Source organism: Zonotrichia leucophrys, chromosome 1, assembly GCF_028769735.1.
Source record: "Zonotrichia leucophrys gambelii isolate GWCS_2022_RI chromosome 1, RI_Zleu_2.0, whole genome shotgun sequence".
Lineage (NCBI taxonomy): Eukaryota > Metazoa > Chordata > Aves > Passeriformes > Passerellidae > Zonotrichia > Zonotrichia leucophrys.
In genome coordinates, this window is record NC_088169.1 from 5,976,790 (window position 1) to 5,998,451 (window position 21,662).

Here is a 21,662-nt window from a genome sequence, read left to right on the forward strand (position 1 = left end):
AGGAATTGAGGTGCCAAAAGAAGGGAACTGGCCCAAACTAATATATTAAATAACAAGTTGCAAGTACCCAAACTTTTAAAATTGTCCCAGAGGAACTGGATACTGTATTATATCTATAAATTGTACCTATGGAAAAACAATGGTTAAGATTTTGCAAAGGGAGAAAGAAATGTAATAGCTAAACTGAAAATATACAATATTTCCTTAAAGCATGATATTTTATTAGAGAACCAAAAAAGAAAAAAAAATCTTGTACTCATCTGTAGAAAGAATGCCAGTGTGACTGCACAGTGTGGGGAATCTTACTGCAAGTTCAGGAAAATGGAGTGAAAGGGTAATTAAAATATAGTTATTAACAGCACATATTCATTCAGCATAAATCATAGAATCACAGAATGGTTTAGGTTGGAAGGGACCTCAAAGATCATTTAGTTCCAACTTCTCCCCCATGGGCAGGGGCACCTTCCACTGGACCAGGCTGGTCCAAGCCCTAATGTCCAACCTGGTCCTGAACACTGGCAGGGATGGGGCAGCCCCAACTCCTCTGGACAATCTTTTCCAGTGCTTCAACACCCTCATGGCAAAGAATTTCTTCCTGATATCCAGTCCAAACCTGATCTGTTTCAGTGTGAAAGCATTCCTCTTGTCCTGTCACTCCATGCCCTGGTGCAAAGTCTCTCTCCATGAACACACAGACCTTCAGTAACCCTGGATTCTTCCACCAGATGAACCATGAATAGCTAAAGTGACAATGTCACTGAATTTTAGGAGACCTCCGACTGAAATCCCAAGGTACACCAAGATTTTGGCAGGTGAAGAGTGTGACAACAATACAAACCAGAACCAGATCAATGGGATGGCACATGTGGCAAAGACGAGAAATTTAATGGAATCACCAGTATGGAGAGGCACTGACATCTGAGGAGGAGGCAGAGGAAATCCATGGATCCAGATGGCCAGTATAAAAATATCTCCATCCCAAAATATTAGAAAAGCAGGCACTTAACATTACCTGCCTGGCAGCCAGGCTTTCATACCCGTCTGTACAAGAAAACAAGGGGCCACAAGGCTGGAAAACAGCTGAGGCTGCATTAATAGGGAAATTAATCCAGACAATAATTGATCTGTTAGCTTAACCTCAGGAGTATGACAGGCATGTCACTAATTTTGAAGGAAGGAATAATGCAAGACATGGAGTTTACAGGGAGGTTACCAAAAATAAATCCGACCTGTCTAACACAAAGTATTTATTGTAAAAATAGCTGAGGTTACAGACAAGAAGATGCCATGGATCTCATTTATGTGGCCCCCTCCTCAGTAATAAGTGGGGGAGTGGGTTGCTAGGAGATGAGGGCAAAGAGTAGGTGAAGGATGAGATATCTACAGATGGTTCTGGAAGTCCTCTCCCTCAGCAATTGTAGCTTTTACACTTCAAACAAAGACCCAGACACACCCATACCCTCCTTTTGGGGAAACCTGGATGTGCTGTTTGCATCTGGCTGTGTGCTCACCCATCTCCTGTGGGCTGACCTCCTGCCACATCCGTGCTGTGGCACTGGGGAACTCCTCAGCCACGTGGTCCCATCTCAGCCTTCATCCTGCAGGAGGTTCTGCTTCAGAGACATCACATTATCCCTGGGAGAGAAAATATCCAATGGCTAATTAAAATTTCCTAGTGATGACTAAACCCACAAGGACCCCTCTGCAGTTATTCCAGTGGTTATTAATTAATCTCACCATTACCATGGCAGAGCTTCAGCTGCTGTGTTTTCACCAGATGGTCACAAACCTTTGCTCCAACACTGAGGGGAAGGGTGAGCTTTTACCCTCCTGGAGAACCCACTCCATGCCAGTGGCTGGGCTTGGCAGGGGGATGCTGGGCTGAAGTCAGCACTGCCAGCAGCCAGGCTGAGAAATCACGTTGGCACCAAGCAGATCAGCATCACTATGTGCCTGGCCAGGCTCTTCCTCTGACGTCCTCTCCTCTCCCTTCCCCTCCTGCAGGTTTCCCTGTACCCACGAGCAGCAGCCATCACTCCACCCTGCCTTGGGATTGATTATTTCTCTCTCTCTCTCTGGCCCCATCCATTAATGACGCACGGTGATTCAAATGCTGTTGCTTTTTCCTTCTCATCCTCTCTTTTCTTCCCCCCTATTCCCACTATTTTTGTGAGGCATGAAGTCAAGGTTGTCATTAGTCTATATTTGCATGGATTAAGCTGCCTTCATCATCTATTAGCTTCAAAGCGATAAGAGCCCACATGCAGGCTCCCTCGTTATGCATGCTGCCTCTGCCCGCTGTCCTTGATTACTTCTGGCCCAAATTCCAGCTCCAGGAGCCAAATGTCTGTCTCAGGCAAAAATGCCGGAAAAATTATTTTTTTAAGATGTCCTTTTCAAAAAAGGAGTTGTGTTTTCTTCCACGTTTGTCTGTCTTGGCTGCCTCAGCTGCATCTTTCTGTGCTACCAAACTATTCAAGGCTTCCTCTCAGTTTTTCATTGTTTCCTTTCTGGGCCAGGAAAATAGTTATATTTGAGGTGAAACAACCTGATCTACCTGTTGATCTCCTTATATTTGCATGCCTAAGATGTCAGACACCTTGGGGGGTTGTGGGGGGGATGTTCTAAGGTCTTCTACAGTAATTAATCTCCTAATTTCCTACTTAAAATTACTTCCTGTTATTTACTCTGCTTGTAGGTTTAAAATAAGATTTTAAAAAGACAAAAACCAAAGAGAAAACAAAAAAAAAACCAACAAAAAAAAAAATAAACCCAACCAAAAAAGACAAAACAAAAACCAGACTATCCTGGAAGAGCAGTTAGAGAGATGGAGAAACCCAGGAAAACAGATGATTGGTAGAAGAGGTCAATTCGGCCTGTATGTGGCTGGACAAGGCTTGGAGGGTACAAATTCCCTGTCTCCTCACCAGCCCTGAGGTGGAGCTGCCTGGGGTGCTGGAGTTCCAGCAGGGACTTTGCAAGAGCTCAGGATCGAGCAGGGCTTGCAAGTGGTTTTCTCATCAAGCCCTGGGCTGCTGTTGCTTCCATTTATGGGTATTTCATGCAACTAAATGATGGCTTTGAGCTGGTGATAAAACAGCTTTTCTCTCTCCTTGCTGCCTGTGCAAGCCAGTGAACCAATTCCAGTGAATTCCAGTGAATTCCAGTCAATGCCACATGGACCTGGAGGAAAACAGCAAGTGCCAGGCAGCAAAGGCCAAGGCCAGCCACAAAAAGGGGGGGAAATATCTGCTTTATTCTCTCTGAGCTTGCTGTCTGCACACAACTGTGCCTTTCTTCTCTGTCCTGCTGTGCCCTGGGCTGTCCAGACCCTTGGAGAAAAACTCACTGGGCAGGGAGGTGCAAGGAGCACAAAACAGCCCAAAGAGCCACAAACAGGGTGTGACAACTGCTGCCTGAGGGGCTCCCTGCTGATCTCATTGGGGTGTAGGGCTGGGACTTCATTTTCCAGGCTGGGAGGAGGATAAAAACATGTTCACATGTAGTGTCTCACTTTGCTAAACCTGGAGGGGAGGGGTGGCTGGAGAATGTGACCACTGTGTCCTGCCTGGATGTTGCCATTATTTTGTTTTCAGAATGAATGGACCACTGACTGAAAAAAAAAAAAAAGGCATTTTAGGTCAAATGAAACTCTTTTTCAAATTTGAACTGGAGAAGTGCAGAATTTCTCTGCTAAAACAATCCAGAGGGGGAAAAACAAAATCAGAGCTAAAAAACCTCAGAGCATTGTCGAGTACTTTCAAAATTTTAAACATCTGACTTTTCATTTTCCGGCCATGTTTTATTGATCAAATGTGATTAAACCATGACTTAAAGGTTACTAAGACATAAATAAAAACCAAAAAACAGCTTCTCCAACAGAAGTCTCTTTCTTTGCCTGAGAAAGTGGGAGAAGGCAGCTCAATCCCTGTCACAGCTGGTGACTTAGGTGAGAGACAAAAAGGTTTTCTCTGCTTTTTTAGGGTTAGGCAGGCACAGGTAGGCTCATCCTCAGCTTTCCTCTCTCTGTTTGTGCTTTGGGTGCTGTGCTGTTGTTACCACAGCTTTCTGACCGGCTCAGTCTGCACTGTCTGTGTCAGGAAGGACGTGCTTCTTCCCCCAGTTCCCACAGCACTGCTTCTGTCATTTGTAAAAATATCTGTACCCCACAGGAATAAAATCCCCGAGGAAAGGGCAGATGGACTCAGGCAATGCAGGATAACGAGGTCTCTGTGTCAGGGGAAGCAGAGTGGAAATAACTTTGGAGCATTTTGGGATCACTGCTGACATTGTGAAACCTCGGGACTGAAAGGGCACCGGGATTGATAGATGGGGAGGAATTAAGGATGGAGGGAAAGCACACAAGGTTTCAACAGCAAAAAGCACAAGGCTGTGCAGGATATTTGTCACTGGGATCTCTGAAAAACACTGGTCCTTTGAAGTAGCTCCTTGTGTGAGGAGTGCCTGAGAACTTGCCTCCACTCTGTTCCGTGTCCCTGTGCAGCCCTGTCCCTCCCTGTGGGAGGCTGGGGGACAATCAGTGCCTGTCACTTCTGTGAAAAATGCGTATTTTATGATTGGCTTTTTGCAAATATTAAAATGAATATTATATATGTTATGTTAGAAAGTTATGCTATATTAATTTTCTTAAGTAGAGTGTTAAATGTAGTTTTAGGTTATAACATAGGGTTAAAATAGAAACTATGCTATGTAAGATACTTTTTTTTATAAAGAAAGGACTCACGGCAAGATAGCAGCCACAGGATACCTGAATCTTTCAGAGAAAGAGAATTTATTGCTCTCTTATCAGAAGAAACAAACTTCTTCCTGCCTCACTCAGTCCTGAAGACATCGTCAGGATTAAGAGGAAGAAGCTGACACTGACCAGACAGAGTCCTGTGTTTGAATGGAATTTATGCATCATGTATGAGGTGTATGAATATGCAACAGGCTATGGCTTTTAAGGGTTAATCCTCTGTTAATGTGAGTCCTTTTTCAGGCTTATTTTGCCCAGAAAAAAGTACTCGGACTGCCTGTAACTCTTTGTTTTTATTGTCTCATATTGTCCTAATCCAAATTGTCCAAAATTTTTATTACTCTAATTGTATTGCCATTTTTATAACCATTTTATTACTATTAAATTTTAACATTTTAAAAGCAAGTGATTGCCATTTTTCACACTTCCAATGGCACTCAAGGAGCAGCTCATGGAAATCTGCTTGGCACAGAGGGAGCACCACAGGACCCAATCCCCATGTCTGGCCTGCTGCAGCAGTGACATCTATATTGTAATATTGAAGTTGTGCAAATGGCTCAGAGCGTTGCTAAGAGTTTCTCCTGTGCAATTAATGACATCAAGCAGCCAAATCCCTGCATTCTGAGGGCAGGCAGCCACGTGGGATGGAGAGAACTGCTGAGGCACCAGAGAAGCACAGCGTAGGTCTGTCTCCCTGATCCTCCTCATAATGTGCAAAAATACTGGAAACCCAGCCTCCAAAATAGCAATGGGTGACACCAAGCATCCTCCCAGCTCCCACATTATCCTTGTGAGTTAATTCCTGTTCTTTTCACATCTCTGTCTTTGCCTGTGCTAACAAAGGACACAAACTCATCTCGTTTTGAGCTGGCATTTTTTCAGTGTCTCCTTGAAAAGCCTCCCTCTCATTTGTGTCTCCACAAGAGGGGGGTGAAAGGGAAGATATCTGTGACTGGATCCACAGCTTTGAATCAAAATAATTTGTCAGATGTCCAGGACAACAGCACAGAGCTGGCTGGACAGGTTAAAACTGGCAGGAACTAATGACCGTTAAAAATACACTCAAATCCAGAGTATAAATTCTCTTTTAAAACTCGAGAAAAATAGCTTGAAATGTGTTTGACATCTTTTTGGAAACCCTTTATATCTGAAGAGAAGCAAATTTGAAAAGCATTTGCTAATTGCACATGCTGACTTGGATTCTGGGGCCTGAAAATTTCCTGGAATTTAAAAAAAGTAGATGGCAAATTAACCCAGAATATACCAGCCAGACTCCCATCACTTCCTTGTCTTTTGAGTTCAGTGACACCAGGAACTTTGCATCTTACTGCAAAACTGTGTCCTGCTGCCATGTTGAAAATTGCAATGCAAGATGTTTTCAATTACCATCTTTATGGCAGATTATCTTTTGTCAAGTGGGCAGTTTGCCTTATCTCTCTCTTTCAGTGACCACATTCACTCCTCCCTTGGGAGGGGACATTGCTGATAACAGACTATTGAATGTCACTGCATGGTTGATAAGAACTACAGCATCCCATTGGGAGATGCTCCTCCGAGAGGGAGAAGCCAAGCATTGCTACCCAGATATAATCCAGAGGTTTTTGAGACACCAGCACGGCTTCTCCACTGGATTCCCCAGAGGAACAGCAGCTGCCTCTTCTCCCACTGGATCTTCAGAGGAAGAATACATCCTTCTCTACAGGATCCCTGCTCCAATAGAACCACCCCTGACACTGCAGGAGGGCTGAGCAACATTTCCAATTGGACTGCTGCCAACAGCCCACAGGGTGTCAGGTTGAGTTCTGACTCTGTCAGTGTTATTCTAGTGTACTGCATTGTTTATTAAATCCTTTTATTTCCTTCCCTATTAAAGAACTGTTATTTCCTGCTCCCATATTTTTTGCCTGAGAGCCCCTTAATTCAAAATTTATAGTAATTGGGAGGGGTGGGGAGGGTTTACATTCTCCATTTCAGGAGAGGCTCCTGCCTTCCTTAGCAGACTCCTGTCTTTCTAAACCAAGACATTCCAAAGCCTAGAAATGGGTGCCCTATGCAGGCAGGAGGGTAAAATGTTTGCAGCCTGTGATGCTGCCTCAGTTCCTTTCCAGCTGAGCATGGTCCAGGTGGGAAGGAGAGAGAGAGAGGAATGGGGAAGAGGGGCTGCAAGGACTCCTTTGCCATCTCTGCTGCATCCAATGCCAGGTTTAAATGCTGCGGATTAACAAGAGCAGGAGAGTTTTTGCATATTGGGCAACTGCCTGGGGGAAGCAGTGCATCATTCTGCACTGCTGCAGAGGATGAGGACAGGGGGCAATTAGATCATGGCTTATCAGAAGTAAAAGTCAGTTTCCAGATAAGCAGAGTGTAACATGTGGATTAAAGTTGTCAGTTAATTAAAGAGGCTGGGTTTAAGCCACAGATAGGGTAGCATTTAGTGAAGTAATGCTAAAAGAGTGCTGCTCTGTGGAGTCAGAGGAGGATAGTGTAGTGCAGGGGGTAGAGATGATGGGTTAATACCAAAATTAATTAAAAACACAATGTCTGAAGGGTTCCAGGCCAGACTTCAAGCCTGTGGAGTGTGGAGCAGACACTGAGGAGCAGATCTCTAATTCAAGGGTAGATCTTCTTCCCATTCAGGTGCTGATCCACAAGCTGTGGATGCTCCATCCCTTGAGTGTGACGGTGGTCACAGGGGTCTTTGGATGAGGGAAGAGATGAGGATCTGACTCCATGTTTCAGAAGGCTTGATTTATTATTTTATTATGTATATTACATTAAAACTATACTAAAATAATAGAAGAAAAGGTTCTCAGAAGCCTAGCTAAGCTAAGAATAGAAAGAAAAAGAATCATAACAAAGGCAGCTGTCTCGGACTCTCTCTGAGCCAGCTGGGCTGTGACTGGCCATTAATTATAAATATCCAAGATGGGCCAATCAAAGATCTACCTGTTGCATTCCACAGCAGCAGATAACCATTGTTTACATTTTGTCCCTGAGGTCTCTCAGCTTCTCAGGAGGAAAAAATCCTAAGGGAAGGATTTTACATGGAAAGATATCTACAACACTGGAGGTGTTCAAGGCCAGGCTGGATGGGGCTTTGAACAAGTGGAAGATGCTCCTGTCCATGGCAGAGGTCTGCAACTGGGTGATCTCTAAGTTTCTTTTCCTACCCAAAACCTTCTATGAACCTCTGAACTAACACAGATCTGAGAACTTGGCATGGCACCTTCTTGAAGCCCAGAGAAAGTAGTGGCCTGGTGGATTGGCAGGCCTTCCAAGTGGAGATAACATGTTTTACTCACAATCTATGATACAGAACATACAAATTACATATAATATAAATGTAACATCTAAATATTTTGATATGATACTGTAAAATTATTAAAATAATTTTAGAAAGAAATAATATGTGAAATTAGTAAGAGAACCATATAACTGGTAGCCAATGAACACAAATGCCTTTGTTCACTAAAATGTATAAATAATGAAAAGTTTTGATAGTCACTGTGCTGGCTCTGTGGATTTGCCACCCAGCACCTCTTTCTGTGCAGAACTGTAAATAAAGGAAATAGCTGAACTCTGTGTGGGGTTTGTCCTTTATCTCTTTTTACCAAGCAGGGAATATCTGCCTTGTCAGGCAGCTCTGGGGCAGAGCCACCACGTGCCCCATCTCCATTCTCTAAGACAGGCAGCAGTATTTCATCCAGCTGGGGCAGAAAGAAACCCTTGGGGAGCCATGCTTTGCAGCCTCAGTTCACACTTCAGAGCCATTTAGCCTTTCATTATGGTTTTTGCATTTTTTAAATGAGAGCCTGTGAGAGGCTCACCAAAAAAGACAGATGCCACTTTGAACAGCTCCCATTTGAAGCCAGGATCTCCTGACTCATCCTCTACATTGTACCTAGGAGCACTTTAATCCTTGCAGCACTTCTTGCACAAAAGCAGCATCTTCCTCAGATGCACCCCATGTTTCCATGAGCAGGCAGCACAATTCACTTCAGAGTGAATAAATAAAAATGAATCCCCAATTCTCACCGCTCCTAGATGGCAGTGGACAATCCAAAATGAGGTCAAGTTTGTTTCCAGCTTTCTCTTATGGCAGGTTTCTCACAGCAGGGCCTCAGCTCAGGCAAAGGACCAGGCACAGCAGTGCCCTCCAGGATGAGTCACGCCAGCCCTGGCTCTAAAGGAGCTGGAACTCTGCTGGAAGTAAAAGAAGAGGTTGTAAACTTCAGAGCATGAGAGTGGAGGATTTAAATCAGGATCAAATCAGACAAAATTCACCTTCCTTTCAATTAGATCATGAAAGCCTCAAGCACCCTGCCAAGTCTTCCTCTGCTTGCTGCCCTCATTCTTCTCCAGGAATGAGAGCTGCTCCAGGCTGTCCCAAGCCCTTGGGTTGCTTCTGGGGCTGGATGATAGGGAAAAGCCAAGGCAGAGTAGCTAACGTCAAAAATTGTTTATTTTGAGCTAAATATCAAAGACTAACTTAAATTGGAAGGGATCTCTGGAGGGCATCTGGTCCCATGCGCAGCTCAGAGCAAGGATAACTTCTCAGTTAGGTTGGGTTGCTCAGGGTGTTGTGCTCTCTATTTGGGTCTATCTCTAAGGATGGAGATTTCCCAGCCTTTTTGGACAGCCTCTCCCTGTGCAGAGCCACTCTCATGTAAAGCTCACTGGAGTTTTCCTTCGTGTGTCCTGTGCCTGTTGTCCCTCACTGTTGTGAATATTCAGAAAGAATCTGTATTGTACTCATATATACTATTAATACAAATAAATATTATAGCTATAAATATTATCAAAGAAATACAAATCTATCACTATATTTATATGATATCAACAAAATATCAATGAAACAACAGCAAATAAAATAAAAATAGCAAAATTGAATTTTATCAATAAAATGCTATTTGATGGGGTAGGAAATGGACACTAAACTTTTCCACTTGACATCCCTGTAATTTAATTTTTTTGTTTGTTTGTTTTTGTTTTTTTTTTTTTGTCTGTTCAATTACATCTCTGTTGCAAACTGAGAGCTTGTGAGGGGATTCAAAGGCCAACCAGGGGAAGAAAGCATTGGTGGAGAATTATACTGGGGTGGAGAGATGATTGATTTATGAGGCCCTTTTGAAATATTAATCAATCATGACAATCTCTCTGTCTCCTTCAGTTAGACACTATAATTCTTACTCAAATACAAGAGGAAGCTAGGAATCACAAAATCCTGGAATCTTCAAGGTTAGAAGAGACCTGCAAGATCATCCAGTAGCACCATTGTGACCCTGAAATTGTGTCCCCAAGTGTCACAACCATCCCCATGGTGGGGTGCAGGGCATGTCGTGTGTCACAGTGGGCAGTGCTTGTGGGGTACGAGAGGAACCTGGCACTTGTGCAAGCAGGATGTGAGTGGGGTGTGCAGGGCACCACTGGGAGCGTGCATGGCACTGCCCTGAGCTTTGGAGGTACTGGAATATCCAGAGCTGCAGATGGCAAGGCCACCTGAAAGCCTCTGGGGAAAGATTGAGGGACAAACCAAGGGAGAGGGTGTTACCGTGGTAGGCTGCTCTTGGCCGCCCAGCCAGGAGGTCAACACCAACAAATGATTGTTGAAGGAACCAAGGGACACCTGCAAACCAGCTGCCCTTGTCCCTGTGGGGGAACTCAGCTTGCCAGGTGCTCACTGGAACACCACACAGCTGGGCCAAGCAGCCCCAGGAGGTTCCCCAAACACCCGGACCACAACTCCTCGGTGCAGGGGCTGGGGGGCAGCTGGCAGAGGTGCCCTCTGGGATCTGGTGCTCGTTCCCAGAGGGGCTCTCGTGGCTGCTGTGGGATTGTCTGGGCACAGCGACCGCACAGCCGCTGAGTTTCAGATCTCTGCTGCTCTGCCTGCGCCCGGCTGGCTCCAAGATGGGCCGGGCACAGCTGAGCCTGCCTGGAAAAGCAGCAGCTTTTATCCATGGGGCCATGGCAAAGCTGCTGTGCCAAAGGGATCCTTTCACCCCGTGTGCAAGAAGCCAATCCCCACACAGAGTTCAGCTATTTCCTTTATTGACAGCTGCTGGGTGGCAAATCCACAAAGGCAGTACAGTAACTATCAAAACTTGTCACTATTTGTACATTTTAGTGAACAAAGGCATTAATGCTCATTGGCTACCAGTTGTATGGCTCTCTTACTAATTTCACCTATTATTTCTTTTTAAAATTATTTTAATATTTTTATAGTATCATATCTAAATATTTAGATGTTACATTTATATTATATGTAATTTGTAATGTTCTATGGCATATATTACCTATATGATATCTTACAATATTCAAAATATATTATTTCTCACTATTTATTACATATAGACATTATAAATAGTAAAGAATACAGAATATTTAAGTTTATATGTTATATTAGTATTATGTTTTGCTATTTATTAAATATTAATGTAATAGTTTCAGTTATTAATAGCTAATATTATTAACTGTAACTTATCACTAACTAATATTAATATCTTAATATTTTCTTCTATTTGGTATAAGATTCCCTTGCTTCTTATGCTAACTTATCTTTTTCTGTGCTCAGTCTGCCTCTTCTTTTGAAGAGGTTCCTTTTTTCTCATTGGGTTTCTGGGGTCACTGGGGATTGGTGGTCACTGTCTCCCTGTGCCCCTATTTGGGGCCCCAGCAATTGGCCAGATGGACACAGACAGAGGGTTGTGGCCAGTGGCTCTGTTGGAAATGATACAACCTTTCAATTTTTTAAGTCACTTTTGTCATTGGTTTATTCACCTTTGCCAAGGTAGGGGGGAATTGAAGTTTTTCTCCCAAAGACTCTTCTCACTGAGGTTTTGAATTTTTGAGTTTGAGTTTTTTTGGGTGATGCCTGATGGGCTTCAGTCAACTAAAAGAAGATTCCTAGACTCTGAAAGTTTAACATCTACAGGCTGGGAAAATCCAGAAGATAAGACAGGACATAAGCGGGCATTAGCAAACCTGACTCCCCAGTGCAGATGGAGACACCTGGTCTGGGAAAATGTTGATAAGAGAACTGAAGTTTTATCACCAAATTAGCATCGAAGGCAAAGGGACCAATAACCAAGAGGAGATTGAATACTAAGAATTGTGTGATTCAGAACCAGTGAACAAGAATTATTTCGGGTTTTTTATGTATAAATATGTGAAAAGTCTGGTAAAGAACCCCATGTGAAGGAATGATTTCCACTGCACAACCTGGGCCATGCGTGAAGGAAAGGACTCCATTGCACATCCTGGCGAGAATAAAGGAATGCCTGATTCTTTACTGTTTCAAAGGTGGTGTTGGAGAATTCCTGCTTTTCCTGCACTTTCAGTGACAGCTCCATGTCCAGCTGCAGGCTGGCATAAGGGTGTCCCTCAGGGCTCTGCCTTGGCCCCAGGGCTCTTGCATGGCTTCCCCAATGACACAGAGAGTGGATCCAGCTCACCCTCAGCACGTTTGCAGGGGATTTGAAGCTGAGAGGGGGAGGTTGCACTGTGGAAGGATGGGACCATGCAGAGGGACCTGAGCAAGCTTGGGAACTGAAAGCACAAGAATCTCACAAGGTTCAACAAGGCCAAGGGCAAGGTGCTGCACTTGAGCCAGGGCAATCCTAGAGACACTGATCCACAGGGAATCTTCAAGGCTGCGAGACACCTTCAAGATCATCCAGCCCCACCATCAGCACAGCACCACCATAATCAACCCTAAACCATGTCTCCAAGTTCCAGATGCTGCTTGAGCACTTCCAGGGATAGCAGCTCCACCAACTCACTGGGCAACTTATTCCAATGCCTACAACTACTCTGTAATGTGGCATTCACATTCTCTGAAAAAATCCCTTTGCCCAGGGTTTCTCTCCTGGGAAGCTGAAAGGCTGTGAGAGGCCTGAGAGAAAAGGAAAACAATTCTTACCTCATTTGCTTCTCCTGCGTTGTGCTCATGTGGAATGTGTTTGGGGATTGTTTGTCCACAGGTGATTGTTCCATTGGATTGTGCTGTGAGTTGTTTTCACTCTTTAGCCAGTCAGGGCCAAGCTGTGTTGGGACTCTGGAGATTCACAAGTTTTCATTATTATCTTTTTTGCATTCATTAAGTATCCTTTCTATATTCTATAGTATAGTATAGTATAGTATAGTATTCTTTAATATAACATAATATAATAAAGTAATAAATTAGCCTTCTGAGAACATCGAGTCAGATGCATCATTCTCTCCCCTCACGGGTGAACCTGCATTTACAATACTTTAAGTGAATTTTTTCCCCCTAATATCTAATCTCAATCTAATCTCAGAACTTCTCAAAAATTAATTGTCAAGACAAGGGAAGACCTGGAAAAGCTGGAAAGGGAGTTTTTCCCTCAGATCCTAGGCATTAATAGTATAGGCTGGGTCTCCCACCTCCTCACAGGAGGAAATGGACAGATTAAGTCAGCATGAGGACAGACAAAAGCTCTGAGAAAACTCTCCTGTGAGGGTTAACAGGGATTTTTCCTGCTTACTGCTTGCTACATGCACTAATTCTTTCAATGGACTGTGTTCATTAATATTGTGCAGTGTCACAGTTAGAAAACGGTAAGAGAAAGCAGGAGAAGGAACAGACAGCATTTACAGAGATTTCAGCCTCCCAGGGAGGCCATGAAACAACCTAAAGAAGAAAAGTCCATGTAAAGAAAGGTAAAATATTCCCATGAAAGGCTACGAGAGAGGTAAGGAACAAATAACTAAAGTTTAAGTCTAGTTACTACAATAAAAAAGGGGGGAATGAAATTGAGGTCAAACTGCATTTGCTTTTCCACTCACATACAAAAAGTAAAAAAAAAAAATCATTTGGAGTTATTGCAAAATGCTTCACTGCATCCAAAATAGGACATTTTATTTGTTGAATGATGTCACTCTTTTTAACCCCTTAAAAGGTGGCCTATTTTGAGACAAAAATAAATTCACAGAAAATGCTTCAAATGAGTTTTCAACATGTTTATTCTCCACAAAAAGCAATTCTCATCTCTGCTCAACAGAGGCCTGGGTAGTGGGGTGAAGAAATCATTTTATGGGTATTTAACACAACCAGTTTTTAACACTCTACATGAAGTGGCCAAAACCAGGGCTAATGAAGGAAGGGAGAACATTGAGAACATTGTAGGTCATGGTTGACAGCCATGAAGTCACAAGGCTCATTTCCAAGCATTCACTGAGCTCTAGCAGGTCCCTGGAGCATGCACAGGGAAACTTTATGTGAAATTAATAATGCTGAAGTGATTTATTCAGGGACAGAGTAAGGAGAGGAAATATTTGTGTCGCGGTGCACGTTCAGTATGGCTGAGCATGCCAGAGACTCCTTGCAGTCCAAGTTTTGTCTTGATAGATACCTAAAATGTGCAAGAGCTAAACTTAGCCTTCTCCATGTGGTATGGAAATACAGGAAATTCAGGTTCAGTGGAATAGTATGGAGCAAAAAATACTGCACTGAAACAGTACCTTGGGGCTGGGTCCTCAGGGTTAGAAGATGTGGTTAGAAGATGTAAGGGATGAGAAAATAAACTACTTTAGTTTTCGTTTTCTGTTTCAAAGTGGGGAAAAAACAGGTGGAAATTGTGAATTTCATTGCCTGTCAATAAGATTAACAAAGGAGAGCCAGACACAGCTAGTGCTTTTTTTAATGAGGGCCCCATCTTTTTCTCAGCTCTCTGTCTGATGGACTTGCATTGGGTTGTCTGACATGTCTCGTGTTTTCCTGGTGTGCTTCAGATTTGAATTCAGACTGGCAGACTCAGCTGGCACTGGGCAGAAGTTTGGAAAGTGAGGAGGTGCAGGGAACCTGCCCCAAGAACCCAGGCTCTCTAGACACTGCAGCAAGACAAGGACCTGCAAAGAAAAATAAGCATTTAGGACAAAAAGTGCAGTTTTACCCAAGGCATACTCCAGTAGAATGAGGGCAGCCAGCCAGCTCCAGGGGCTTCCACCCATCCCATTTGGAGAGGAGCGAATGTCCCCAACACCAGGAACTTAATTTCCCTTTGCACCTTCTCTGTGCAGTCCCATCCCCATCCCCATCCCATCCCCATCCCATCCCCATCCCCATCCCCATCCCCATCCCATCCCCATTCCCATCCCCATCCATCCCCATCCATCCCCACCCATCCCCACCCATCCCCATCCCATCCCCATCCCCATCCCCATCTCCATGCCCATCCCCATCCCCATCCCATCCCCATCCCCATCCCCATCCCCATCCCCATCCCATCCCCATCCCCATCCCCATCCCCATCCCCATCCCCATCCCCATCCACATCTCCATCCTCTCCCTGTCTCTGTCTCTATCCCTATCCCCATCCATATCGCCATCCACATCTCCATCCTCATCCCCATCCATCCCCATCCCCATCCCCATCCCCATCCCATCCCCATCCCCGTCCCATCCCCATCCCTTGCCACACAAAAGCTGAGGCTTACCTGGGAATTCCCCACTCCAGACCTCCCAAGAACCCAGGGACAGCCTGGATCACCTCGTGCCCCATCCAGGGTCCTCTCCTCCTTCTGGCCCTGCTGTTCTGTAAACCCCAACTTCAGCAGCTGCCTTTGCACTGCTCTTCAAACCAGTGTGGCCTTGGCAGGAAGGAAGACTCTGCTGGTTCCTCCATCCAGAAACTCTCTGGCACTCCACACTTGCTGGAATGGTTGAAACAGCAGCTGCTGCTCCTTCACAGTTACTTCACCAGTGTAAAAGTGCTTGCAGCAAACACAGCTCGTTTCCACTTGGGCAAGAATAACCTCCCAGCAGGCAGCAGCTTCTCTCACACCTGTGGTGTGTGGATTTTCTCTGGACCCTGCAGAAATCCCACCTGGAGAAGGGGAGGGTGGTCCCACTGACAATGAGGTACCCTCACACAGATCTGTGCCCAACTCCAGCATGAAAACTTCCTGGGGAAGATCCCAGCAGGCAGAGAGGGCTCAGCATTGCTGTTTGCCATGATGATTTCAGAAAACACACTCATGCCATATAGGAAAGTGCATAAAAATGGCAGAGCCTGCAGAGCTGGTACTTCTCTTTCAGGGGAAGCTGCTCTTGCCCACCTGAGCCCCAGGATGACCAGGATGGCACCCAGGAGGATGCACTTGCTCACTACCTGCTCCCAACCCAGTGAAGTTTTTCCCTGCAGAGTTAACCAGGATTTATAAATTTCCCCACAGACAAATTGCTTTGGGAAGCTGAGCTTGGTAATTGGCTGGTGGTGACTAATCCCTGCCTGATTACAGAGTAGCAGTTCCACAGGTATGAATCAGAACCTGCAATTGTCAGCCCTCCCCCAAAACAAGGGCTCTTTCTCTCCTGGTTTGATACAGTGGAGCCATTGTGCAGCAGTGACAGTTCACTCCTCACACTCGCCAAAGGGAAATATAATTACTGTGCATTCAGGGCAAGGAGAAAAGGATCAATATACAGAAAAAGAAATAATTACACACAAATGCACAACCCCTGCAAAGAGATGTTTCTGAAATCTCAGGGAGGAGGGGAAGAATGGGCCATTTCAATTTCATATCTCTATCTGATATTGGTATCTACAAATGTGTTTCTGTCCAGGAGCAAAACTGTCTCTAGAAGCCCTGAAAAGATTGGGAAAAGCCCCAATCCAGAAATCCACAAATGAGCATGAAGCCACCTTGGTTTTCAGAGCATCTTCCTCTCCTCCACAGGACAGTTTCAGCTTCTTCCCTATTCCAGGCACTATGCCAAAAAGGTTGAGGGTGCCAAGCCAACATTTCCTCAAAAGCATTTCGCCATTTTCCAAAGCTGAGCTTGCAAACCGTGGGCTCTTTCTTGCTGTGGGGGCTCCTGGGCAGGGGAAGGGCAGCCCCCATCAGAGTGGCTTGGTTTGCCATCCAGGGAACCCAAATCCTCACTTGGACACTGACGGACAAAGCTGAGCATCTGCCTGCCTGGAGTGGGGGGCTCAGAGGGGAGGAAAGAGGAGCAAAAGCCACTCCTCATCCAGCCAGCTCCTGCCTCCACTTTGGGAAGTGGGAGGCAATTAGAAGAGGCCACAGCTTGGTATTTTGGGATGTTCTCCCCCTGGAAAGGGGGTAGGACTTGTCATTGCCATCCCATTTCCCATTAGATACAGAGAAATGGATGTTTAAAAGTCTAAAAGGCACCCTGTGAATAGGTAGAGATGGATATTTCAGTGCTAAACCAGACTTCTTTAAGGACTTCTGCAAATGCTCAGAGGAGAGGGAACATTTTAGGAACACTTTGCCATTCAGATATTAACTACAGATGCTAAAAGAGAGTGTGTCAGCTCTGTGCTTCATTTTTATTTAAGCACATAAACTGTTCTCCTCATGGAAGAAATAAGGCCTGTACATAGCCTTATCTGCAGATCTTTGTGCTTGCCATCCCAGAACTGCCATCCAGGGATTACCATCCAGGAGCACTGTGAGAGCTAATGAAATTTTAATCCCCCACTACGGAGCTCAGTATGTACATAATGAATGTTTGCACACACACACAGCTCTTTGTCACCCCAAAGCAGCAGCACTCACCTCCTACAGACACTTGTCTGTGTTAGTCAGGGCTGTGACTTCCTGCTCCAGGCCATTAGAGTGTGTCCATCCTCCAGATCCCAGCCCTGTGACTCGTTTGGTAATTGACAGACCAGTCCTCACACTCAGCCTCATGCGCTGTCAGTGGCTGCTGCTTTGTCATGCAGGGCTAATATTCCTACCAAAATCCCTGTGCAGTTCCTCTCTCTGTCACAGGGATCAACCCCACAACTGGCATTTCAATAATTCAGGCAAGAGGAGAATTTTATAGCTGAGCTTAAACCACTTTTTTCTTCATGCTACTTTGTACAAGTGGGTTCCTTCTTCCTATAATTAGGGCCTTCATACCTTTTTTTTTTTTTATTTTCATGTGTGGAGTTCTGAAACTACATTTTGTATCTTAAAATAAGCAACTTGTTCTTCAGAATACCTCAGTCCCGAAAAACTTCTGTTGAAGCTGAGGGATGTGTTTCCAAAATTCAGGTTGTTTATTAGACAATGGAGCTAATAAAGGCTGTCTTCCTATGAATTTTGTTATGTAATCTCACACCTCCTGCCAAAATAAGCACAATTCATCCTTATCCCTGTCCCCCACCTGAATCTCTGTCAGTACCTAGAAAAAGGCTTTTTCTGAGTTTTTTCTGTACAACAAATGCATGTACAGATCAGTGAGGTCTGGATGCCAAATGGCACATACACAGCACTGCCACCTTTGCTTCACACTGCCTGTGGCACCACTTTGGGGATATCTCTTGTCCACACAGCCACAGACCCTCCTGAGGCATGCAGGAGCACCATTCCCTTGAGAGATACAGATTAGACTGAATTTGGGTGATGAATTATAGGGGAGATGGAGTCAAACTAGGCAGTAAAACCCTTTCTTCCCTTTGGAAACAGGTTAAAAACTAGCACTAGACATAAGCTGGGCTCAGCTGCTGGCTTGCCAGGGCACAGAGAAACACCAGAGCCAGGTGCCACCCATCACTATGGCAGGAGATGTCACCCAGTCCTCTTGGTAACCCCAGGAAGGTTACAGGCTGGCTTTTAAACATAGATATCCAAGCAGGCACATGTGAACAGAGTGTTGACCAAGGCAGAGGTTCTTCCAGCTGAAGCAAGGTGAGTAATAAGCCCTGGCAAACTGCAGAAACCTCTGCTTCTTCACCAGCAGGGAGCTGATTCTCCCCTGAAGATCTTGTGCTGTTTAGTCCAGTGTGTGCTTCTCCTGGTCCATCCCCTCTCCCTTACAGAGCATTTATTGATGTGAGCAGAAATCAGAGGTCAATTTTTTTCACCTCAAAACAAATGTGAAGCAAAACTTCAGGAGCACTTCCCTGTCCTTGACAGTCTACAGGAGCTTCAAAATATGGGATAGTGCACACAGTCACACAGGGATCACGAGTGAGGAATTCAGTTGCTCAGAAGATGCAGAATTGCAGCTTCAAAGAGGTGTGCAACTCTGAAAATGTCCTCAAAAACAATAACTTCCAAATCAGGCAGCAATAATATGTTTACCCACTGTAGGGCCTCTGAGGAGTTATTAAATACAATTTTCCAGGCTTATTCAAATGTCAACTCATTATAGCCTGTGCAAATAGGAAGGCAGACCATGGGATTTGTGTTTTTGTTATAACTATTTTTATATTAAACCTATAAAATGCATAAAGGAGCATTAAGCCCTGTTATTCTCTCTCTCTTTTATTTTTTTCTCTTTCCCCATAGCTGCCCAGCTTCTTTTTGAAAAGGGTCATTCAAAAGCAGCCAAATAATAAAGGCTGGATGAGGACATTCCAATCCCTCCTTCTCCACTTAAAAAAACACAATATTTCAAAGGCACTTCTGGAGTGGTTCTTTTGGCAGCTACAACTGGAGCCACAGTAGAAACCTTTCAGTGGGCCATCCTGATGGATGGCCTCTTACATCAATGAGCCAGCTGTCCCCATTAGGAGTGGGAATCATCTGAGGGGGCTTTAAAGCAGCATTTTTCATATCAAGGATTAAAGGTGCCTTGCACTTGCATGGCTCTGCAGCAGCAGCAGATCTCCACAGATCTGCAGAGAGCTCGGTTTTGTTATCAGGCAATGGAGAAGTGGAGACCTCCCAGCCCAAAGGGCTTGTTGAAAGTCACCCTGTGTCTGAGCAGAAGAGCTGGACTAAGGCACTCAAATCCCAGCTTGGTACTGCCTCTGTTTCATCATCCTCATCCATCATCCTCATCCTCATTTTGGGTTGCTGTTGATAATTGCTGCCCTGGGATGTGCAGGACGTCTCTGCTTCAGCCCGCGCAACTGAAGAACGAGTCTGGACTCTTCACTTTTCGGTCTTGAGGTTGTTTATTAATTCTTATCTATAAAATTTTCTTTCTGCCCAGTCGAGATCTGCTCAGCAGGGCAGCCACAGGCACTCTGACCACCCCCAGAGGCTGTGTTGTCCTTTTATACTACAAACTACATATAACATATTTACACTTAATTCCCAATACCTATCACCTATGTTAGACAGTTCACTTCTACTCTAAACCAATCTCAAAGTGCCAACATCACTGCAGAAAATGGAGAACAAGAAGAAGAAGGAGAAAGGCCAGACACGCCCAAGTTCCTCCATCTTGTCCCCATAACCCCCATACCAAAAATCCTATAATCTACATTTTCACCCTGTGATAATGTTGTTATTCAAACCTGTGTGACTTTCTGGCCCTCATACATAGCTGGCAACTTGCTTCAGGGGTCAAAATCAAATCCCCAGGTGTGCCAGGGTCTGTGAGCCCCCTGGCGGGGTCCTCAGCAACTCTGGACACCCTGAGGGATGCACTGAGTTCCGACATCCTCCTCCTGCCCAATCCCTGTGCAGTAACACCTAATTAAACACATGAACACTTTTGTGTTTATTTCTCTCTCTCCTGCAGACACTGGGGTGGTTTTTTTCGAGCATTCTTGAGCAGTGATTCTGCAGCTGACAGCAAATGTCCTTTTGATGACTTTGTCAGACTGCCAGGGCTGTGAAGACATCTCCAGAATCCTCCACTCTCCCTCCCTGCCCTTCCTCTTCTTGTGCCAGTTCCCACTGAGATGTCCAAATGTGCAGCAGCTCCACTCAGGAGCTCTCCCAGACACACCAGGGCAACCCCACTTGTACAGACACCGCCAAGGGCTCCCTCAGTCCCACTACCTTTATCAAAATTCCAGGCAGCAGCCAGGCAAAGCCCAACATAATTTATTTTAGAGACCAAAAAAGGTGTTTTGTTTTATTTGCAAGGTTTTGTCAGTCTTTACTGTGTCCAGTTCTGGCCCCTTAGTTTAGGAAGGACGCTGAGATGCTTGAGCACATCCAGAGGGGGCAACGAGGCTGGAGAGGGGCTGGGAACACAAACCCTGTGAGGAAGCCCTGAGGGAGCTGGGGGTGCTCAGCCTGGAGAAAAGGAGACTCAGGGCTGCCCCCATCGCTCTGCACAGCTCCTGAAAGGTGCCTGTGCTCACCTGGGGCTGGGCTCTTTCTCCAGCAGCACTGACACAACCAGAGCACACAGCCTCAAGCTGCACCAAGGGAAATACAGGTTGGAGAGCAGGGAAAAGGTTTTTATGGAAAGAGTGATAAAGTTCTGGAATGGCTGCCCGGGGAGGTGGTGGAGTCCCCATCCCTGGGTGTGTTTAACAAAGCCTGGATGTGGCACTGGGTGCCAGGGTTCAGTTGAGCTGTTGGGGCTGGGTTGAACTTGATGGTCTTGAAGGTCTCTTCCATCCCAGTGATTCTGTGAATTCTGTGTGATTCTGTGATTTATCTCCTTGAAAGCAGAGGAGCAAATTTCATGTAAAATGATAAAAAGTGAACTTGCTGCTAAGGCAGAGCAAGAAATCAGTCTTATTCCAGCTCAGAATTTAACCAGTGATGAAGCCCTATGCAAGCAAAAACTGCCATGACTGGAAACAAGTGCCTGAGTTCTTGCAAGTCCAAAGGGCTTACACGAGTCCCTGGGGCTTTGAATTCCTAAATTTCTCAGAAGTTCTGGGTTTTTAAAATAAATACAGTAGCAGATAAACAGGATTAGGGACTTTAGGACCAGATTTATAAACCTTTCCAGGGCTACCCAGGCTGTGCCCACTAGATGGTTCCTAGAAAATTAGTCTCCCTTAAGATTTCCTGGACTGGTACAGTTTTAAAATTTAATTTTCTTTAATAACAGTCCCACAGAGTAATTGTTTGCACATGCATGGGCATGCTGAGATAGATGTGGTTATTTGGCTCATTTAATTGTCTGTGCACCAGGGATCTGGCAAGAGGACCTGCTGTGTCAAGCAGTGTCTAATCTCCCATAAAAACCCAGCAATTCTGGCATACACACTCAAGCTCACAAGTTTTAAGC